This window comes from Cherax quadricarinatus, chromosome 41 (genome assembly GCF_038502225.1).
Source record: "Cherax quadricarinatus isolate ZL_2023a chromosome 41, ASM3850222v1, whole genome shotgun sequence".
Taxonomy (NCBI): Eukaryota; Metazoa; Arthropoda; class Malacostraca; order Decapoda; family Parastacidae; genus Cherax; species Cherax quadricarinatus.
This window is the reverse complement of record NC_091332.1, coordinates 9,636,714-9,658,154: the sequence shown is the minus strand read 5'-3', so window position 1 is coordinate 9,658,154 and position 21,441 is coordinate 9,636,714.

Genomic DNA, 21,441 nt, shown 5'->3' with positions numbered 1-21,441 from the left:
TCTTTAAATATTCCTTTAAAATAACACCCATAAGAGAGCCTCAAGAAATATTAATCATAATTTAGAAAACAATATGGCTGGTTTTCAGTTTAATTTAAATGCATGTTCATCACCCAAATCTCTTATTTCTTCGGACTTACAAATGTAATTACAATTTTTTTTTAACACATTGGCTGTTTCCTACTGAGGCAGGGTGACCCAAAAAGAAAGACCAACCCCCAAGAGAAAGAAAAAGCTTTCATCATCATTCAACACTTTCACCATCACTCACACGTAATCACTCTTTTTGCAGAGGCATTCAGATACGACAATTTAGACATCCCTCCAAACTGCCAATATCCTAAACTCCTCCTTTAAAATGCTGGCATTGTACATCCCATTTCCAGGACTCTGAGTCCAGCTAACCGGTTTCCCTGAATCCCTTCACAATCCCTGCTCACACTCCATCAGCCCGCCAGGTCCCAAAAACCATTTGTCTCCATTCACTCCTATCTAACACGCTCACGCATGCTTGTTGGAAGTCCCTCCAACCTTTTTGGGGACGACCCCTACCCCGCCTTCCTTCCCCAACAGATTTATATGCTCTTCAAGTCATTCTACTTAGTTCCATTCTCTCTAAACGACCAAACCACCTCAACAGCCCCTCTTCGGCCCTCTGACTAATACTTTTAGTAACTCCACACCTCCTCCTAATTTCCACACTATGAATTCTCTGCATAATATTTACACCACACTTTGCCCTTAGTCATGACATCTCCACTGCCTCCAGCTGCCTCCTCGCTGCAGCATTTACAACCCATGCTTTATGCCCATATAAGAGTGTTGGTACCACTATACACTCATACATTCCCTTCTTTGCCTCCATGAATAATGTTTTTTGTCTCCACAGATACCTCAATGCACCACTCGCCTTTTTTTCTTCTTCAATTCTATGGCTTACCTCATCCTTCATAAACCCATCCACTGACAAGTCAACTCCCAAATACTATCTGTAAACATTCACTTCCATACTATTCCCTCCCTCCGATGTGATATCCAATTTTTCTTCATCTAAATCGTTTGATACCCTCATCACCTTACTCTTATCTATATTAACTTTCTACCTTTACACACCCTCCCAAACTCGTCCACTAACTTTTGCAACTTTAGAATCCCCCAAAAGCACAGTATCATCATCAAAATGTAACTGTCAACTCCCAAGTCAGACTGGCCCAAGTCGGACCGAAACGTCGTCGTAAGCTCCTCTCTTCTATGTGCTGGTTATTTGTGTATCTCCCATTTTGTATTTTTCCCCATAATTTAATCCCACCCCTCTCCCCAACACCCTAACATTTACTTCTATTACAACTCTATCTCTAAATATGTTAAACAACCATGGTGACATTACACATCCCTGTCTAAGACCTACTTCTACTGGGAAGTAATCTCTCTCCTACACACCCTAACCTGAGCCTCACTATCCTCATCAAAAATCTTTACAACATTTAGTAACTTACTACCTATTCCATACACTTGCAACATCTGCCACATTGCTCCCCTATCCTCTCTGTCATATGCCTTTTCTAAATCCATAAATGCAGTGAAAACTTCCCAACCTTTATCTAAATACTGTGAGATTAGTCACGAGGGAGTATTCACCAAATTCAATCTCAATAACAAAAACATAAAGTGGGACCAAGTAAACCAAGTCCTAACCGATATAAGCTGGGAAGATATACTAAGCAACACAGACCCCAACTTATGCCTAGAACAGATTAACTCGGTGGCACTCGATGTTTGCACAAGGCTTATTCCTCTAAGAAAAAGGAGGAGTAGATGTAAAATAGAAAGAGACAGGCGCTCCCTTTACAGGCGACGGAAAAGAATAACAGAGCGGCTAAAAGAGGTCAATATATCTGAAATGCGTAAGGAGACACTGGTCAGAGAAATAGCAAGCATCGAACTTAAGCTAAAAGAATCCTTTAGGAGTCAGGAATCGCGGGAAGAACTAAAAGCCATAAATGAAATCGAAAGAAACCCAAAGTATTTCTTCTCCTATGCCAAATCAAAATCGAGAACAACGTCCAGTATTGGGCCCCTACTTAAACAAGATGGGTCCTACACAGATGACAGCAAGGAAATGAGTGAGCTACTCAAGTCCCAATATGACTCAGTTTTTAGCAAGCCGCTAACCAGACTGAGAGTCGAAGATCAAAATGAATTTTTTATGAGAGAGCCACAAAATTTGATTAACACAAGCCTATCCGATGTTATCCTGACGCCAAATGACTTCGAACAGGCGATAAATGACATGCCCATGCACTCTGCCCCAGGGCCAGACTCATGGAACTCTGTGTTCATCAAGAACTGCAAGAAGCCCCTATCACGAGCCTTTTCCATCCTATGGAGAGGGAGCATGGACACGGGGGTCGTCCCACAGTTACTAAAAACAACAGACATAGCCCCACTCCACAAAGGGGGCAGTAAAGCAACAGCAAAGAACTACAGACCAATAGCACTAACATCCCATATCAGAAAAATCTTTGAAAGGGTCCTAAGAAGCAAGATCACCACCCATCTAGAAACCCATCAGTTACACAACCCAGGGCAACATGGGTTTAGAACAGGTCGCTCCTGTCTGTCTCTATTGGATCACTACGACAACGTCCTAAATGCACTAGAAGACAAAAAGAATGCAGATGTAATATATACAGACTTTGCAAAAGCCTTCGACAAGTGTGACCATGGCGTAATAGCGCACAAAATGAGTGCTAAAGGAATAACAGGAAAAGTCGGTCGATGGATCTATAATTTCCTCACTAACAGAACACAGAGAGTAGTCGTCAACAGAGTAAAGTCCGAGGCAGCTACGGTGAAAAGCTCTGTTCCACAAGGCACAGTACTCGCTCCCATCTTGTTCCTCATCCTCATATCCGACATAGACAAGGATGTCAGCCACAGCACCGTGTCTTCCTTTGCAGATGACACCCGAATCTGCATGACAGTGTCTTCCATTGCAGACACTGCAAAGCTCCAGGCGGACATCAACCAAATCTTTCAGTGGGCTGCAGAAAACAATATGAAGTTCAACGATGAGAAATTTCAATTACTCAGATATGGTAAACATGAGGAAATTAAATCTTCATCAGAGTACAAAACAAATTCTGGCCACAAAATAGAGCGAAACACCAACGTCAAAGACCTGGGAGTGATCATGTCGGAGGATCTCGCCTTCAAGGACCATAACATTGTATCAGTCGCATCTGCTAGAAAAATGACAGGATGGATAATGAGAACCTTCAAAACTAGGGAGGCCAAGCCCATGATGACACTCTTCAGGTCACTTGTTCTATCTAGGCTGGAATATTGCTGCACACTAACAGCAACTTTCAAGGCAGGTGAAATTGCCGACCTAGAAAATGTACAGAGAACTTTCACGGCGTGCATAACGGAGATAAAACACCTCAATTATTGGGAGCGCTTGAGGTTCCTAAACCTGTATTCCCTGGAACGCAGGAGGGAGAGATACATGATTGTATACACCTGGAAAATCCTAGAGGGACTAGTACCGAACTTGCACACGAAAATCACTCACTACGAAAGCAAAAGACTTGGCAGACGATGCACCATCCCCCCAATGAAAAGCAGGGGTGTCACTAGCACGTTAAGAGACCATACAATAAGTGTCAGGGGCCCGAGACTGTTCAACTGCCTCCCAGCACACATAAGGGGGATTACCAACAGACCCCTGGCAGTCTTCAAGCTGGCACTGGACAAGCACCTAAAGTCAGTTCCTGATCAGCCGGGCTGTGGCTCGTACGTTGGTTTGCGTGCAGCCAGCAGCAACAGCCTGGTTGATCAGGCTCTGATCCACCAGGAGGCCTGGTCACAGACCGGGCCGCGGGGGCGTTGACCTCCGGAACTCTCTAAAGGTAAACTCCAGGTAAACATATGTGCTTCAATGTAAACACCTGATGTATACATCCCCTACTCATTCCAAAGCCTCCTTGCTCATCTGCACTCCAGCTCTCTGTCTTACCTCTAATTCTTTCAATAATAACCCTACCATTCACTTTACCTCATATACTCAGTAAACTTATTTTTATTTTTTTATTAGCACATTGGCCGATTCCCACCAAGGCAAGGTAGCCCGAAAAAGAAAAACTTTCATCGTCATTCACTCCATCACTGTCTTGCCAGAGGGGTGCTTTACACTACAGTTATAAAACTGCAACATTAACACCTCTCCTTCAGAGTGTAGACACTGTACTTCCCATCTTCAGGACTCGAGTCCAGCCTGCCAGTTTTCCTGAATCCCTTCTTAAATGTTACTTTGCTCACACTCCAACAGCAAATCAAGTGTTAAAAACCATTTGTCTCCATTCACTCCTATCAAATACGCTCGTGCACGCTTGCTGGAAGTCCAAGCCCCTCGCACACAAAACCTCCTTTACCCCCTCCCTCCAACCCTTCCTAGGCTGACCCCTACCCCGCCCTCCCTCCACTACAGATTTATACACACTAGAAGCCATTCTGTTTTGTTCCATTCTCTCTACAAGTCCAAACCATGTTCGCCTATAATTTTTGCAATCTCTTTTGTCCCCCTTCCCTTTACATAAAAGAATTATACTCTCTGCTAATCTCTAGGTACCTTCCCGTTTCATACTTTTTTTTTTTTTCTCGACAAGTCAGCTGTCTCCCACCGAGGCAGGGTGACCCAAAAAAGAAAGAAAATCCCCAAAAAGAAAATACTTTCATCATCATTCAACACTTTCACCACACTCGCACATAATCACTGTTTTTGCAGAGGTGCTCAGAATACAACAGTTTAGAATATGCTACAACATTTACATCAGTCAGCCCTTGGAGTCTTATTACGCCTTTACAATCTTATTTGGTCACAAGGAGTTCTTCCACAGCTGTGGAAATCCGCCATTGTTCTCCCTTTCCGCAAACCAGGCACTACGGGACATGAAACCTCCCACTATCGTCCCATTGCTCTTACCAGTGCAGTTTGCAAAGTAATGGAACGCCTAGTAAATAGACGTTTAGTGTGGTATTTAGAGACACACAACAGTCTCTCCACTCGTCAATATGGCTTTCGTAAGGGACGTTCTACCATAGACCCCTTACTACGCTTGGATACGTATGTTTGTAATGCCTTTGCGAATAACCACTCAGTTATTGCCATATTTTTTGACCTTGAGAAGGCATATGACACAACTTGGAGGTATAATATTTTAGCCCAACCCCACTCCTTAGGCCTTCGAGGCAATCTACCATCCTTCCTTAAGAACTTTTTAACTGACAGGCATTTCCGTGTTCGGGTTAATAATGTGCTCTCCCCGGACTTTATCCAAGCTGAAGGTGTCCCTCAGGGATGTGTTCTGAGCACAACACTTTTTCTCCTTGCTATTAATGATTTGGCCTCTAGTCTTCCATCAAATATTTGGTCATCACTCTATGTTGATGACTTCGCTATTGCCTGTGCAGGCACTGACTGTCACCTCATTACAGTTTCTCTTCAACATGCAGTCGACCGTGTTTCCAATTGGGCCACCACACGTGGGTTTAAATTTTCCAGCACTAAAACCCACCAAATTACTTTCACTAGACGCTCTGTCATCTCCGATCATCCTTTGTACCTCTATGGCTCCCGTATCCCTGAACGTGATACAGTCAAGTTTCTGGGCCTCCTCTTTGATCGTAGGTTATCCTGGAAACCTCACATTACCTCTCTGAAGGCAACTTGTCACAGCCGGCTGAACCTTCTTAAAACCCTTGCTCATCTTTCATGGGGAGCTGATTGTCGAACCCTTCTTCGCCTACATTCCACCCTTATTTTATCGAAACTTGATTATGGTGACCAGATCTATTCAGCGGCATCTCCTGCTACTCTCTCTAGCCTTAACCCCATTCATCACCAAGGATTACGTTTATGCCTTGGTGCTTTTCGCTCTTCCCCTGTCGAGAGCCTCTATGCAGAAGCGAACGTTCCATCCTTATCCGATCGCCGTGATGCCCATTGCCTGCGCTACTATGTACGCTTTCATGATCTCCGCAATCCTTCCATTTATAGAATGGTCACTGATATTAGTTGACATTCTTTATTTGTTCGCCGCCCCTGTTTACTCCGTCCCTTCTCTCTTCCCCTTCATTCGCTCTTGTCTTCTCTTCAACTACCACCTTTCTATGTACATGTAGCATCTCACTTTTCCCTACCCCCCTGGGAAGTTCCAGCCGTTCGAGTCTGTTCTTTCTCCCTCCCTTGCTCGAAAGCCCAACTGTCTACGGTCGCTTCCCGCTCTCTTTTTCTTGACCACTTTCACTCTCATTCTCATGCCATTGCTGTGTACACAGATGGCTCTAAGTCTTCTGACAGCGTAGGATTCACAGCAGTGTTTGCGGACAGTGTCATACAAGGGCATTTACTATCTTCGGCTAGTATTTTTACTGCTGAATTATATGCCATCCTTACAGCACTTACCCGTATTGCATCTATGCCTGTGTCATCATTTGTGGTTGTCTCAGACTCCCTTAGTGCTTTACAGGCTATACAAAAATTTGATACACCTCACCCCTTAGTCCTCCGTATCCAACTTTGGCTACGTCGCATCTTTACCAAGCATAAAGATATTGTTTTTTGTTGGGTCCCTGGTCATGTTGACGTACAGGGCAATGAACAGGCAGACACTGCTGCGCGGTCAGCAGTACATGACCTACCAGTTTCTTATAGAGGTATTCCATTTACGGACTATTTTGCTGCAATATCTTCCCACCTTCACACCCGTTAGCAACAACGTTGGTCTACTATGCTCGGCAACAAACTTCAATCTATTAAACCGAGTATAGGTTACTGGCCGTCTTCTTATCACCAGTGTCGAGGTTGGGAGACTACTCTCTCCCATCTTCGCATTGGCCATACTCGTCTTACTCATGGATATCTCATGGAGAGGCGTCTTGCTCCTCTCTGTGAGAATTGCCAAGCTCCATTATCAGTCAGCCACATTCTGTTGGACTGCCCGCTTTATCAACGAGCACGCAGAATTTACCTCTGTCGTCGTCTTCGCTCCGCTGCTCTCTCTTTACCTTCCCTTCTCGCTGATGGACCCACCTTTCATCCGGACTCTCTCATTGACTTTTTGACAACAACTGACTGACTTCACAAATTCTGATACCTTCAGCCCTTTCTACTTCAATCTCTTGCTACCCTCTACCCCCGTACTATCCCCTGCCCCGCTGTTTTCTGTAACCTGCTGATCATCCCCCCTCCCTTCTGCCATCCAATACCCTCGCTTCCTTCCCTACCCTGCAGCGCTGTATAGCCCTTGTGGCTTAGCGCTTCTTTTTGATTATAATAATAATAACAGTTTAGAAGCATACACATATAAAGATACACAACATATCCCTCCAAACTGCCAATATCCCAAACCCCTCCTTTAAAGTGCAGGCATTGTACTTTCCATTTCCAGGACTCAAGTCCGACTATATGAAAATAACCGGTTTCCCTTCACTAAATATTACCCTGCTCACATACATTTATTGAACAAAAATACCAACCACTCCAACACTATCTCCCCCTGCTGTTAACATTTCTGTCATGGTCCCATCAGTTCCAGCTGCTTTACCCCCTTTCATTCTATGTAATGCCCACTCATGGACCCACCTTTCATCTGGACTCTCTCATTGACTTTCTGACAACTGACTTACTTCACAAATTCTGATACCTCCAGCCCTTTCTACCTCAATCTCTTGCTACCCTCTACCCCCGCACTATCCCCTGCCCCGCTGTTTTCTGTAACCTACTGATCATCCCTCCTCCCTTCTGCCATCCAATACCCTCACTTCCTTCCCTACCCTGCAGTGCTGTATAGCCCTTGTGGCTTAGCGCTTCTTTTTGATTATAATAATAATAATCTATGTAATGCCTCACACACCTCCCCCACACTCGCATCCTGCTCTTCTTCACTCCTAAAAGATGTTATACCTCCCTGGCCAGTGAATGATATTACTGCCTCCCTTTCTTCATCGACATTTAAAAGTTCCTCAAAATATTCCCGCCATGTACCCAATACCTCTAGCTCCCCATCTACTAACTCCTGTACTCTGTTTTTAACTGAAAAATTCATTCATTCCCTTAGCTTTCTTAATTTGTTTCTGTCTCCAAAATTTTTTTCTTATTTTCTGCAAAATTTCTTGACTGCCTTTTTCACTCTATTATTTGCTCTCCTTTTGAACTCTCTCACCACTCTCTTCATCTTTCTTTTACTCTCCATATACCCTGCCCTTCTTATATCACTTCTGCTTTGTAAAAACCTCTCACAAGCTACCTTTTTCTCTTTTATCACACCCTTTACCTCATCATTCCACCAATCACTCCTCTTTCCTCCTGCACCTACCCTCCTATAGCCACAAGCTGCTGCCCCACATTCTAATACTGCATTTTCAAAACTATCCCATCCCTCTTCACCCCCCTCTCCCCCCCCACTACCCATACTTGCACTAGCCCATCTTTCTACTAATAGTTGCTTATATCTCACCCTAACTTCCTCTTCCCTTAGTTTATAAGTTTTTACCTCTCTTACTGATGCCATTTTCCTTTTGTCCCATCTACCTCTTACTCTAACTGTAGCTACAACTAGATAATGATCTGATATATCCATTGCCTATCTATAAACGTGTACATCCTGAAGCCTACCCATCAACCTTTTATCCACCAATACAGAATCTAACAAACTACTTTCATTATGTGCTATATCATATATTGTATACTTATTTATCCTCTTTTTCATAAAACATGTATTTATAACCAAACCTCTTTCTACACACAGTTCAGTTTACCCCTGGCACCCCAAATTTAACTACTACTCCCGACACAACATTTTTACCCACATTAGCATTGAGATCCTCAACCACAAGTACTCTCTCACATGGTTCAGAACTCCCCATGCATCCAACATTTCCCAAAATATCTCTCTCTCTCTCTCTCTGTCCTCTACACTTCTCTCTTCTCCAGGTGCATAAACACTTACTATAACCCACTTTTCACATCCAACCCTTATTTTACTGCACATAATCCTTGAATTGATACATTTATATTCCTTCTTTTCCTGCCATAACTTATCCTTCAACATTATTGCTACTCCTTCCTTAGCTCTAACTCTGTTAGAAACCTCTGACCTAATCCCATTTATTTCTCCCCACTGAAACTCTCCTACCCCCCCTTCAGCTTTGTTTCACTTAGAGCCAGGACATCCAGCTTCTTTTCATTCATAACATCCACAATCATCTTTCTACCAGGTAAGAATCAGAAATAATGGATTTAAGTTGGATAAATATAGGTTTAGAAAGGACATAGGTAATTACTGGTTTTCAAACAGAGTTGCGAATGCGTGGAACAATCTTTCGAGTAGGGTGATGGAGGCTGGGACCTTGGGTGGTTTTAAAGGGAGACTGGACAAATATATGAGTGGGAGGGGCTATGTTTGATTGGTGTTGTGGGTACAGAAGAAAATTCTTGGTAAGCTTTGGGTAGTTGTTTTGATAAGGACCTGCCATGTATGGGCCAGTAGACCTTCTGCAGTGTTCCTCCATCACTGTTATCCTTCGCATTACAACCACGCACATTCAAGCATCCCACTTTGATGGTTTTCTTTTTCATTTTAGTAGGCTATACAGGAAAAAGGGTTACTAGCCCATTGCTCTCGTCATTTTAGTTGGCTTTTACAACACGCATGGTTTATGGAGGAAAGATTCTTATTCCACTTCCCCATGGATGTGAAAGGAAAAGTAATAAGAACAAGAAATGTTAAAATAAAACCAAAGAAAACTCAGACGAGTGTATACATAATGTGTACGTACATGCATGTGTAGTGTGACCTACGTGTAAGTAGAAGTAGCAAAACATACCTATAATCTTGCATGTTTATGAAACAGAAAAAAAGGTCACCAGCAATCCTACCATCATGTAAAGCAAATACAGGCTTCCATTTTATGCTCACTCTGCCGTATGGTAATACCTCCCTGGGTGGTTGCTGCCTACCACCCTACTACTATAATACTGTATGTACTACTATTATTATTACAATATTACTTCAAAAATATGAATGATATATAAAGAAGTATACCTTGAGAAACCTTGGAAGGTCAAGTAACTATAAGATAGTTTTTAGAAAGTGGCTGCAATTGGTTTCCCCACACCTCAGTCTGTTTTCTGTGGTCCCCTTTTAATGAGAATCATTATTAATCCAGTTAAACTGGCGTTGAAAAATGTAGTATGGTTGTTCTCGAGTAAAATTTTCTGTTTTTTCTTTTTTTGTTAGATGACTGAGGAGGGATTGTTGAGGTGGTTTGGATATTTAGAGGGGGCTAGAGAAAACTAGGATGACTAGGAGAGTGTATAAATCTGGATTCAGGGAAGGGAAGTAGGAGTTGTCCTAGGAAAGGTTTTGAGTGCAAGGGGCTTGGATATTTAATAGGCTTGAGTGTGTCAAATAGGAGTGAGTGGAGCCAGGTGCTTTTTATGATTTGACATGCTGTTGGAGTGTGAGCAAGATAATATTTATGAAGAGTCAGCAAAACTGATTAGCCAGAGTTAAGTCCTGGAGCTGGGAAGTACAGTGCCTGTTCTCTGAAGGAGTGAAGATGTGGTTTGGAGTCATCTGAATTGTGATGTTGGGATCCTTCTGGCAAAACGGTGATCGAATGAGTGTTTTCTTCTTCGTTGGGTCACCCTTCAGTAGTGGGAGATGGCGAGATTGCTAAAAAATTTTTTTTATATTCAATGCATGTCTGGTGACTTCAGACTGTTCTGACAAAAATCAAAGGCATGTGGATTTTTTTTTTTATGTCCAGTTTGTTTGGAGTGAAGCAACTCCCTCCTCTCATCTCTTTCAAATTGAAAGCCAGCCTTACAATTTTATTAAGAATTTACTCAGTGGATTTACCTTGCATAAATCTTTCTTTTCCATGCATGTTGTAAGAAGCAACTAAAATGCCAGGAGCAAGGGGCTAGTAACCCCTTCTGTATAAATAACTAAATTTAAAGAGAAACTTTTGTTTTTCTTTTTGGGCCACCCTGCCTTGGTGGGATATGGCCGGTTTGTTGAAAGAAGAAAAATCTTTCTTTTACTACTCATTTATTTGAATGGATATTAGTGAGATTGGAGCAATATTTAAAGAAATCTGGTCTAAACAAGTTAAATCAGGCTAGTCATAAATTTTGTAAATTAATCTCGATAGATTTCCCACACTTCAAGCTGTTTCCTCTAGTTTACCCTTTTGAAAATTATTATTAGATTTAGTAATATTCAAACAACTTTGATCACCTTGTTGATATATGGTATACAAAAAACTTTTCATTTAATGAAATGCACTGTTGATCTGGCATAAAAAAATTACTCAAAATTCTGATGCTGTTATCCAGTCCTTTTTATCATCCGAATACAGCCCTGCCCCTTTTGATGATGGATAAATGTGTAACCACTGTTTATCTGAATTTTAAGATCAGTTTTCCAGTTATGACTTGTAGTGAGTGTATATTTAACTAGAGAGAAAAGCATTATCCTTGTGTTTTGTCTTGTGTAGGTTAATTTTTTTTTTTTTTTGAGAGAGAGAGAGAGATTTAATATGTAAGTTATATTTTGTAGAGTACATGAAGACGAGTTTAAACTAAAGTTTAATTTAATGTTAAAATTTTATGAAGTTCAATATTTTTGTTTCAGTAATTAGAATATTTTATATACTGTACTAGCAGCTCATTTATGTTATGCTAGTTTTAGATTAAGACAGCTGACAAATGGTGGTAAACAATTATTTTTTGTCAAGATGAGGTTATATCAGTGTTTCCCTCAAGTGAGATTTGTCAGTTCATGAACTTTTCCTGGTAATTTCCACTTGAGCACAACATTTGTCCATAATGCCTTGCTTTACTAAATATCAAACCTCATAACCACACATTTGAGATTAAATACTGCAGTATTTTATTATGAGTTACAATAGAATGTTTAAATTTTTCTGTTATCCCAATGATTGTAGATTATTTGTGTTTCATTAGAAGAAAAAATAATACACTGACTATTCTGCCACTTGAGTAAGAATAATTAGGATTTTATAATCATTGAATTTTGTAAGACATCCTCAGGATGTAAGTCATAGAAATGAAAAAGTGAGTATTGTAATAGGTAATGGTGTTAAAGATCCAGGCCACAAAATTATATAAATTTAGCAGTAGTTGGAATCACTGTGGTTTAGTATGCCACTAACAAAACTTTAATGGCACTAGATTACTTGAATCATTTTGATTTGATAATGGTTAACATCAACTGATTCACTGTGATTTCAAAACCAATTGGCATTCTTTGAATCACTGCACTTCAGTAATTCACTGTATAATAAGTTTTTCTGAAATAAGAGAAGGCTGTAGATATTGCTTATATTTTCTAAGTGCATGTTATGCAAATACATCAATGAACATAAATTGTTCAGAGGGCTATGACGTTGACATTACAGTATTCGCTTTTAGAGTATCCAAATAACCATGCTTCTCTGAAGCAAGCTGGCTCTGTATATGGCTCTTTTTATATTAAATCTATAAGGATTTGCTGCAAAATAATTTATATATTTGTCATTATGCAAAAGTGAAAATTTGGGGGCAGTTGCTTTTTTTTTTTTATATATAAGGTAAATCCATAGAATTTATATGTATATATATTTAGGAAACTAAATATTAAATCCTTGCTAAAGAAAACAAAAATAATTGTAACGTTATTGTTACAGTTCTTGATTTTTGTTGTTCTTTATGAATATGTCAAATGAAAAATTATGTACTAGCCTGAGCATTCCCACCAGCCTTTGACATATCAGTAGCGAGTGTATTAGCCTGTTCTGGATGGGGGTTTTTAGTACTGTTCCCATTGCTTTTTATGTAGCAATTTGATTATTCATGATGGACATTCTGCTTTGCAACTGATTTTGTCAAACTGGAGAAAAGGTTCAGCCAAAAAAAATCATAAATGTATTCATTTATGAAATAACTAGGTTGTATTCCTGCTGTTAGGTACCATTTTATTGTATTCCTGCTACAGATTTCTTTTTCTTGCCAGGCATTTAAATTTTTACATTAAGTAATGTGTATTAAAACCTATTAGTACAGTATAGGTGGCTGTGGCTTATAGGTGGATTAAGCATAAAATATTGCTTAAAAGTTCGTTATTTTTTCCATATTCAAATGAGGTGTTGCTGACAAATCCCTGCATTGAGTGATTATGAATGTTGTTATTGAAATTAGACGTCATGTGCAAGAAGCTTAGATGGCAGCCATTGTGATTGTAAACTGCACCAACTTGTCTAACTTAAGTGGAGGTACCCAAAACACACTACCCTTCATTTTTCTTGTCATAAAAAAAATGCTTTTCTGAAGAGCTGCCTCTTGCTGTTAGAAGGGTCTGTACTAATGCTCATCCATTTTTGATTCATGTGCTCAAATAGTCTTCCGCATTCTACTCTGGTTTTTTGCTTGCCCGGTTATGTTCATTTTAATTCTGTGCTGCCTTCATCAAGTCTAAGATACAGTACTGTCCTTTGACTATTGCTTTATTATTGGCCATATGAATTTTTCATCATCTATTTTATCCTCATTTGGTGTTTATGGCTAGTATGTAAATTCAGTCTTGGAATAATTTTGTTTATGTACTAGAATATATATTGGTAATTTGCAGGTAAGTATAAGAAGCTGAATGAGGTTGCTTCTTGTTGACATGCAATGTTTTATGCTGAGATATTTATGTATCTAATAGAGCAATCATGCATTTATATGATCTGTGCTATAAACACCCATCAATTGTTTTTTAACTTTTATATGCTAGTCACTAAACAGTTTATCAGAAACTTAAACACTGATCTATCAATTATGGAATGTTATTTTTGTTGTGAAGCTCATACAAATGTTTATAATGTTTACAAATGACATTTTCCTTAAAACATTTGAGGAATTTGTATTATACAGTACTGTATAGTATAGTACAGTACTATAAATGTTATCAGGCACCTCTAGAAAACCTGCAGTATTTTAATTTTTGTGAACATTATGCACCAAATTGTTTTACACTTAAAAACTGCATTGTGTTGTGACCTCTCTAGTTCTTATCCTTATCATCCTTACTTGATGTCCATATTGCTAGGGTGGGATTGGTGTATCAAATAAAGAAGTTTTTGGAGCCTCTACACTGTTACCTCTAAGGCATTTCAGGAATGTTGATTTCTGAACTTCAGAAGAGCTACCAGTAATGCATTTCACACTTGACACCATATATCCAACTCAGCAAAATGACATCTTAGGTATATTTTAATGTGATTGCTTGCATTTGTTTTCAAGCAGTAATTGTTAGAGCATACAGTACAGTGGAACCCCGGTTTACGATATTATTTCATTCCAGAAGTATGTTCAGGTGCCATTACTGAACGAATTTGTTCCCATAAGGAATATTGTGAATTAGATTACTCCATTTCAGACCCCCAAACGTACATGTACAAACGCACTTACATAAATACACTTACATAATTGGTCGCATTGGGAGCTGATCATAAAACGGGGGTCCACTGTATAAGGAAAATTTGTGCCAAATTCTACTAATTAAATCATTTAAAGGAAGAAATGCAAAGAAAAATGTAATAAATATTTGGTGTCTTTTTTTCATTATCTACTTTGGCTAGGTGTAGAAGGGTGCAAAGTTCCTGGCTGTGTTAAGCTCTTCATAAGGAGACTTAAAAAAGTAAAAGAAAAACTTAATACTAAATTAATATGAAATCTGAGAGTATTTGAAGTGCAAGAATGTCAAAAAGAAATAAGCATGTGTGTATTTAAAACAATTTTATGTGAATTGTAAGGATGGCAGGTGGCAATTGGATTTCTACTGCATAAAAATAGAAAAGAATTTCACCTGGTTTTCAGATTTTCATAAAATAACACTTCAAATGTGAAGGACTGTGATATGTTTACAACATATACACATGATTGTTATTGTCATAAATTACCAGCCAGAAGTTGACAGCAGCCACAAATCAAGGGGGTACAATTTGTTCCAAAAATCAGTTTTTTTGTTAATTTGCACTGTCCCTGCTTTAAGTTATGGGATATTCATATATATATTTTTTTTTACTTAAATTTTTGTACTTGCTTTTAATATAATAATGAGATTATTAACTTAAGTACAGTCAACTCACTTTTAAAGATCTTATGGGGCAATTTTTTGTAAACGTGATTGAAAAAGTTCATCCAAAACCTATTAGTCCAATGACAGGCCTTCATAGTACCTGCTGTTCAATTTTCAATGCATCTTTTCAGTGGCTTTTATGAAAAATTGCACTATATAGAGGAGTTTTATAAGAGAGCCAACTGTAAATAGGCATTTTCACTTGTATAATTATGGTTAGGTTTAGTGTTCAAGTATTATTTAAATGTGGTCACTAGCAGCAGCAACACCAACAGTGGCAGCAGCACCATCAACAGCACCAGTAGTGGCATCAACAGCTGCAGCAGCACTACTACCACCAATTAAACAACAGTGTTGTTATAAAAATATGTAGGGCCTTTAATAGCTAGACAATAGGCTAGGTAATTGGCTAGTCAGTTCCAGCTTAATACCTGTATCAGTTATCTCTGCCTGTTTGCAACTTCTTCCTGTCATTGCTGTGTCTGCTTTTCTTGTTTGTGTCCTAATATCCAAATTGCTTAAGACTGCCCTCCACCAGACTTTTTTGGTCCATTATAGCATATCTGCAATGCTTGGCATTTCTGGAAAGGAAGGGCTTTGATTTGCCTGACTGCCATAACATCCTGACCTCTATGAGCCTTCCTCGGGACCACTAATTGTGTTGGCAAGATGCAGTATAATGGTAGCTGTCATTATGGTCTGATTCTGATTTTTTGACAGTTTGGCTCATGACCCTTGGGCATTCTCAAACCTTCAAATTAGTCCCAACAATAGCAATGTATTTTTTAGTTTTCTTGATATTTTTTTTTTTTTTTTTTTTTTTTTTTTTTTTTTTTTTTTTTTTTTTTTTTTTTTTTTTTTTTTTTTTAGTAAAAGGTTGTACATCATTGTAAGGCTAGGGATATAATTATTGGCACAGATTAAGCTTAAAAATCTACTTGTGGCAGGTAATATATGGTACATATTTGTGGTTACAGGATAAGAGCCATGGTGGTGGTGGCACATCAGTATTTAGTTTTATATTTTTAATGGGATTGACAGCCACAGACCTAGTGTCCAGATTATTAATTTATTTTTTTAAATGATATTGAAAGATGGCTTTCCTTTGTATATGACAACAAAATTTCAGAGAATTTACACACAATTATTGTAAAACACAGCAACCTTGGCTCGTAGGTGTCTGTAGAGAATGCCATTTCGTAATACTACAGTATCATGCTGTCAGCTGTGATAATTTCTATTGTGGTTACAGTGTCAGTGGTGTGCAATAATTTTCTTATGTCAATGCTACTCTTGGATATTTAGGTAAAAAAAAATCCATGCAAAGAAATATTTTGTTAATTGGAAATTTTTATTTATCAGCATTAAGAATGATGTGGTTTATATATCATATGCTGAAATCACTCATTTAATAAGGTGAGTCATGGGATAGCAATCCAAATTGCAGGTTTAGCATTCCATTCAAAGATAAATAACATTTTGTGGCTGGGTGTCCCAAGTTGGCTTGTTCTTTATGTTTGTGTCAAATCATTTTTATTTTGTACTGTATACATATAAAATAAGATTTCTTTTAATACCTGTAATGCAGCATTTTATTGTTTATTAATATTTATTTGAAATAATATAGTACTTATTTAAAACTAGCCACTCTGTAACTGCATAGACAAACCATGGGTCACCAAACAGTGTGTAATGGCAAATTATATACCACAGCTCTTCCTACCTTTATAATTATTGTTTATAATTATCCTTAGAGTACAAAAAACATTTTTACTTTTACTAGGATAGATATAGTACTGCATATGCACAGTTCATTACTTAATTAGTCAAACCAGCTTAACAATGTGATGTATATATTAATTTTGAATGAAAATAATCTAGGACCATCCTCTTCCTTTAATGACTGCATCACCAACAGCCCCTTACAATATGTGCAGTTTGCTGACGTGGTGGCCTGCTCATCGGGAATGATAAATTTGATGGTCAGCATTTGTTGTTGTTGTGGCCTGAGAATTCTTGAGAAAATTTGTGAATTGAGCAGGCTTCATGCTTTGGCACATTTCAGTGTGTGTTTAAGCTTGTCTAAAGCACTTTGCACTCAAGAACCATTAAGTAGTCAGGATGGTAGTGTTGAAAAAGGCCAAGAGAAACCACTGGACATTTTTCAGCATGCTGCAGCCTCAGGGGTAATCGGGGTGAGCTTCAGATGTTACTCTCCCAGTTTGCCCCTGTTGGTGTTTGCTTACAGGAACCAAAATTACACTCTGCTGTTATTTCTCCCATCTCAGGCTATAATTTATTGTATTCTTCAGATCCTTTTCCTGATGGGACCTTTAATGAAAGTGCCCTTCTTCTACGCACTGATATTCCGTACCATCAGCTATTTGTTCATACTTCGCTGCATTACACAGCAGCCCGTATCCACTTACATAGGTGGTATACGCTCTGTTCTTTATATCTTTCTCCTTCTCGGGCATTATCTATTCCGGATATTGCCTTCCTTGTTTCGTCATTACCGCCACCGATTCTGTTACTTGGTGATTTTAATGCCCACCATTTCCTCTGGGGGGGGTCTCACTGTGATTCCCGTGGAATTCAGTTAGAGGCTTTTCTTGCCACCCACCCCCTCCATGTTTTAAATACAGGTACTCACACCCATTTTGATCCTCGGACTCATACTCTCTCTTGCATCGATCTCTCAGTCTGCTCTTCCTCCGCCGCATTAGACTTCACTTGGTCTGTTCTCCCGGACTTACATGACAGTGATCATTTCCCAATCATTCTTACTTCCCCTTCATATTCGCCACCTCTTCGCACCCCACGCTGGCAATTTAATCGGGCAAATTGGAACCTTTACTCACACCTAACTGTTTTTAAAGAGGTTCCTTCTTCGTCCTCCATCGATGAGCTTTTACACCTCTTCTCGTCCTCCGTTTTCACCGCAGCTTCTCATTCTATACCCCAAACTTCGGGCAGGCATTCTCAGAAATGCGTGCCTTGGTGGTCTCCTGCTTGTGCTCGTGCAGTACGTTTGAAACGCGCTGCATGGGGCAGGTACCGGTACAATAGAACCACAGAGAGACTCCTTGATTTTAAACAGAAGCGTGCGATCGCTCGCCATGTCATCCGTGACGCTAAACGCACTTGCTGGCGAGATTATGTCTCCACCATCACCTCTGCTTCCTCTATGAGTGCAGTCTGGAAAAAAGTACGAAAACTGAGTGGTAAATATTCTCCTGACCCGGCTCCTGTTCTGCGGGTTGCCGGTGTTGATATAGCAAACCCACTAGATGTTGCCAATGAAATTGGCAATCATCTGGTCCGTATTTCTCAGGGACTCCATCTATGCCCCTCATTTCTTTCCTCAAAGTCTGCCAGAGAGTTAGCACCCTTGGACTTTTCTTCTCTCAGAGAAGAACAGTATAATGTGCCTTTTACACTTCAAGAACTGGAGGCAACACTCTCAGCTTGCCGATCATCGGCAGCTGGGCCCGACGACATTCATATTCGTATGCTACAACATTTACATCAGTCAGCCCTTGCAGTCCTATTACGCCTTTACAATCTTATTTGGTCACAAGGAGTTCTTCCACAGCTGTGGAAATCCGCCATTGTTCTCCCTTTCTGCAAACCAGGCACTACGGGACATGAAACCTCCCACTATCGTCCCATTGCTCTTACCAGTGCAGTTTGCAAAGTAATGGAACGCCTAGTAAATAGACGTTTAGTGTGGTATTTAGAGACACATAACAGTCTCTCCACTTGTCAATATGGCTTTCGTAAGGGACGTTCTACTATAGACCCCTTACTACGCTTGGATGCGTATGTTCGTAATGCCTTTGCGAATAACCACTCAGTTATTGCCATATTTTTTGACCTTGAGAAGGCATATGACACCACTTGGAGGTATAATATTTTAGCCCAAGCCCACTCCTTAGGCCTTCGAGGCAATCTACCATCCTTCCTTAAGAACTTTTTAACTGACAGGCATTTCCGTGTTCGGGTTAATAATGTGCTCTCCCCGGACTTTATCCAAGCTGAAGGTGTCCCCCAGGGATGTGTTCTGAGCACAACACTTTTTCTCCTTGCTATTAATGATTTGGCCTCTAGTCTTCCATCAAATATTTGGTCATCACTCTATGTTGATGACTTCGCTATTGCCTGTGCAGGCGCTGACTGTCACCTCATTACAGTTTCTCTCCAACATGCAGTCGACCGTGTTTCCAATTGGGCCACCACACGTGGGTTTAAATTTTCCAGCACTAAAACCCACCAAATTACTTTCACTAGACGCTCTGTCATCTCCGATCATCCTTTGTACCTCTATGGCTCCCGTATCCCTGAACGTGATACAGTCAAGTTTCTGGGCCTCCTCTTTGATCGTAGGTTATCCTTGAAACCTCACATTACTTCTCTGAAGGCAACTTGTCACAGCCGGCTGAACCTTCTTAAAACCCTTGCTCATCTTTCATGGGGAGCTGATCGTCGAACCCTTCTCCACCTACATTCCACCCTTATTTTATCGAAACTTGATTATGGTGACCAGATCTATTCAGCGGCATCTCCTGCTACTCTCTCTAGCCTTAACCCCATTCATCACCAAGGATTACGTTTATGCCTTGGTGCTTTTCGCTCTTCCCCTGTCGAGAGCTTCTGTACAGAAGCGAACATTCCATCCTTATTCGATCGCCGTGATGCCCATTGCCTGTGCTACTATGTACGCTCTCATGATCTCCGCAATCCTTCCATTTATAAAATGGTCACTGATATTAGTAGACATTCTTTATTTGTTCGCCGCCCCTGTTTACTCTGTCCCTTCTCTCTTCGCCTTCATTCGCTCATGTCTTCTCTTCAACTACCACCTTTCTATGTACATGTAGCATCTCACTTTTCCCTAACCCCCTGGGAAGTTCCAGCTGTTAGTCTGTTCTTTCTCCCTCCCTTGCTCGAAAGCCCAACTGTCTACAGTCGCTTTCCGCTCTCTTTTTCTTGACCACTTTCACTCTCATTCTCATGCCATTGCTGTGTACACAGATGGCTCTAAGTCTTCTGACGGCGTAGGATTCGCAGCAGTGTTTCCGGACAGCGTCGTACAAGGGCATTTACTGTCTTCGGCTAGTATTTTTACTGCTGAATTACATGCCATCCTTACAGCACTTATCCGTATTGCATCTATGCCTGTGTCATCATTTGTGGTTGTCTCAGACTCCCTTAGTTCATTACAGGCTATACAAAAATTTGATACACCTTACCCCTTAGTCCTCCGTATCCAACTTTGGCTACGCCGCATCTTTACCAAGCATAAAGATATTGTTTTTTGTTGGGTCCCTGGTCATGTTGACGTACAGGGCAATGAACAGGCAGACACTGCTGCGCGGTCAGCAGTACATGACCTACCAGTTTCTTATAGAGGTATTCCATTTATGGACTATTTTGCTGCAATATCTTTCCACCTTCACACCCGTTGGCAACAACGTTGGTCTACTATGCTCGGCAACAAACTTCAATCTATTAAACCGAGTATAGGTTACTGGCCGTCTTCTTATCACCAGTGTCGAGGTTGGGAGACTACTCTCTCCTGTCTTCGCATTGGCCATACTCGTCTTACTCATGGATATCTCATGGAGAGGCGTCTTGCTCCTCTCTGTGAGAATTGCCAAGCTCCATTATCAGTCAGCCACATTCTGTTGGACTGCCCACTTTATCAACGAGCACGCAGAATTTACCTCTGTCGTCGTCTTCGCTCCGCTACTCTCTCTTTACCTTCCCTTCTCGCTGATGGACCCACCTTTCATCCGGACTCTCTCATTGACTTTTTGACAACAACTGACTTACTTCACAAATTCTGATACCTTCAGCCCTTTCTACTTCAGTCTCTTGCTACCCTCTACCCCCATACTATCCCCTGCCCCGCTGTTTTCTGTAACCTGCTGATCATCCCTCCTCCCTTCTGCCATCCAATACCCTCGCTTCCTTCCCTACCCTGCAGCGCTGTATAGCCCTTGTGGCTTAGCGCTTCTTTTTGATTATAATAATAATATCAAACCAAGTTTGGGGTTCTGGTCTTTTTGTCGTCGATACACACTCATCTTCGCATCAGACACACACATTTAACTCGTGGGTATCTCATGGAGAGGTGTCCTGTTCCACTTTGTGAGAATTGTCTGGTTCCAGTTTCAGTTTCCCATAGACTGTCCTGTCTATCAACGAGCACGCACAATTTTCCTCCATCGTCTTCGCTGCTCTAACA